Raw genomic sequence first — 3,581 nt, 5'->3', positions numbered from 1 at the left:
GAGAGAGAGAGACAGAGTCTTGATGTGGCAACTATGTGTTAATGTGCTGGACTGCAAAGCCATTTGAACCACAAAGTTGGCAGTTCAAGCTCACCAGAATTGACTCAATGGCACTTAACAACATATATACATTATTGTTGTTAAGTATATATACCTTATTGTTTTTAAGAATATATATGTGGCTGTTCAGTGTGGTCAAATCAATTCCGACTTGTAGAGACCCTGTATAGGGTTTCCAAGGCTCTTAATCTTCATGGGAGCAGAAAGCCTCATCTTTCTCCCATGGAGCAACTAGTGGGCTCTCACTGATGACTTTGTAACATACATTCCAGTGCTTATCATATGGCACCACTGCAATAGATATAAGATATATGATAAATACTGAACGGCAAGGTTGTTTCAACTACAAGGTTGTTGCTTCAAATTCACCAGCCATTCCTCTGAAACCCTATCCTGGGTCCCTCTGAATCAGAAATGCTATGAGATGGCACTTAACAACGACAATATATATATTTAATCTAACCTGGCACTCTATGTATATAGGAGTTGATGGCTCCATATGATACGTATGGAGTGGTCTGAAATTATTTTGTTGTGTTGTTAAGTGCCGTCGAGTCGGTTCCAACCCATAGCAACCCTGTATAGGATTTCCAAGGAGTGACTGGTGAGCTTGAGCCACCAACCTTGCATTTCAAACAACTTTGCAGTCTGGCGCATTAACCCACAGCGCCACACCAGGAGTCTCTGAAATTATTGGCAACTTGGAGGCCAGGATGGCCAAACTTTGTCTCTCATACCTCGGTATATTGTCATGAGGGACCAGTCGCTGGAGAAGAATACCATGTTTGGTAAGGTGGAGGGTCAGAGAAAAAGAGGAAGACCCCTAGCAAGATGGACTGGCAAAGTGTCAGTATCAGTGTGTTCAAGTGTGGCAACAATTGTGAGGTTGGCCCAGGACCGGGCAGTGTTTCGTTCTGTTGTATATAGGGTCGCTATGAGTCATTACCAACTCTATGGCACCTAACAACAAACAACACATTTTTTTCTTCCCAAAGTTCTCTCCCTCTCCCAGCAGTCTTCTGTTGTTGTTGTTGCGGTTGTAGCTTAGTGGTGACGAACCAGGCTGTGAACCTCAAGGTCAGCAGTTCGTAACTACAAGGTGTTCGGTGGGTGAGGTCAGCAGTTCGTAACCACAAGGTGTTCCGTGGGAGAAAGATGAGCCTCTGTTTCCTTAAAGATTTACAGCCTCGGAAACCCTGTACAGGGTCACTATGAGTCAGAACCGACTCCACGCATATAACAACGGTTGGTTCCGACTCATAGTGATCCTGTATAGAATTTCCAAGGAGCGGCTGGTGAGCTTGAACTGCTGACCTTGTGGTTCAAAGTGTTAACATGCTGTGCCACACCAGGACTCCAATGTCCTCTATGTTGTTGTTGTTGTTGTTATGTACCATGGAGTCGGTTCCGACTCATAGCGACACTGTACAGGGTTTCCGAGGCTGGAAATCTTTACGGGAGCAGAACGCCTCATCGTTCTCCCTCGGAACAGCTGGTAGTTTCGAACTGCTGACCTTGCCGTTCGCAGCCCGATTCGTAACCACTACACTACCAGAGCTCCTTCTATAGGAGAGAATTAAAATTTATCAAACATAGGAGATAAGAGATGGGAGAAAGAAGTCCAGTTATCTTCCAAATTTCAACTTCCAAGACCTGTGATACTACTCAAACTGTTTGCATCTGTGTTGGATACTTGCTCTTTCAACAACCTTAAAGACCACTTGGTTAGCAGAAATAAAAAGATTGGAATGATAACTATTAATTTATGTTTTAAATAAGAATAAATATGAAAACAAGAGTGCCTGATTAACTTCCAAATGAGCAAAATAGAAAAAGAGTTTCATGCTGATCTTGAGATTTGCAGTCTAGTGCTTATCCTACAGCAAAAAACGAGTTACTTCATGAATGAAGAGAAAAGGGAGTACTGTGGCATGGGTAAACTGGGAGGTATTTCTGGAGGTAGAGGGTCATGAGTAACATGTTCCAGGAGTAACATCCAGTTTACCTTTTTTTCTAGGTCATGTAATTAAACACAATAAATTCTAGTTTCCAACAAAATAATTGAAAATTTTGGGTTAATAAACTCATAGAAGATTAATGAACATTGTATGTGAGGACTGGATTCTAATCAGTGTAGACGAAGTCTCTTGTTCTTTTCTTTTTTAAATAGTTCACCCAAGTTCCAGTAACTCTCTAATTACACTTATGTGGCTTTGATGTTTCATTTTATTTTGAACCCTGACCTTGACTTATGAAACTCTGTTTTTTAACATGCAAATAGCTGACAAAATTTCTCTAAAAGTAGCCAAGTTTTCCATAATTCATCTGTGTTTTCTGATTTTTTTTAATAACACATATCCCTGGGTAGAAGTTTTTGTAAATTGTGAAATCCCTGTGGGCAAGACCATAATGTTAGTTACTTCAACAATGAACTTAAGTATTCCTTAAGAGCCTTATACCACAATATTTTTGTTTCCTCATAAAGAAGGAGACAAAAATAAATTTAACTTCCTCTCAGTGGACATTATCTTCATCAGAGAGTGCTAGCAAAATCCTGAAAATTATACTTCCTTTTGTTTCTTCTGAATGATTATCATAAAACACTGTATGAAATAGTTAAATTACAGGATGTTATATCAGAGCTAGATATTCCCTAGCATTGTTAATCCACGACACCTCTCAAAGATACAAACTTTGAGATCCTGAGAAACAGGACTGAGCCACATCTGTTGTTGTTGGAGGTAGTAAGTGCTATCTAGTCAAATATATCTTAATTCCAAGGATGTGGATCTTTGGATGAAAGCATGTTACTTTCCTTGGAAAACATCATAAAACTATTGTTTAACCCAAAGTTAACAATCTTGCTTCAGTCAGTATACATGGCTATACTCGATCAGAAGTTTAAAGCACCTTATGTTTTTTGTTTTGTTTTGTTTTATTTAGTCTGATTTCTAAATGTTCACATGAAAGGAAAATACTGTTGAAGTTTTTTACCAATGATTTACAAAAAATTAGATGAATATATAATATCTACAGTAATATTTGGACTGAAGGGGGAAGGAACTTAAAAGACATGAAATCCAAAAGTTATTAAAAATTTTAGGTAACATACAGAATATATGGGTAAAGATAAAAATCAACAGCAAATTGATAAATTTGGAAATTTAAAAGTAATGTCAGATCTTAAGATTGAATCAAATATGGGTTGAAGCTCAGTGACGATCTATATCCTTCATCAAGAACATCATACATGAAGAAAGCAAAAAGTCATTAAGAAGACAAGAAAGAAAGAAAAGCTCAAAATGGATGTCAGAAGAGACACCGAAACTTGCTCTCCAGTGTAGAGATGCTAAAGCAAATGGAAGAAATAAGGATGTACAAAGGTTCAAGAGAAATTTCAAAGATCAGCTCAAGAAGATAAAGACAACTATTACAAAAAAATGTGCAAAGATCTGGAATCAGAAAACCAAAAAGGAAGAACACACTCAGCATTTCTCAAGCTGGGGGAACTGAAGAAAAAA

Source organism: Chrysochloris asiatica, unplaced genomic scaffold (genome assembly GCF_000296735.1).
Source record: "Chrysochloris asiatica unplaced genomic scaffold, ChrAsi1.0 scaffold00274, whole genome shotgun sequence".
NCBI classification, from domain to species: Eukaryota; Metazoa; Chordata; class Mammalia; order Afrosoricida; family Chrysochloridae; genus Chrysochloris; species Chrysochloris asiatica.
The sequence above is the reverse complement of the archived record's forward strand: the minus strand, read 5'-3'. Positions refer to the sequence as shown.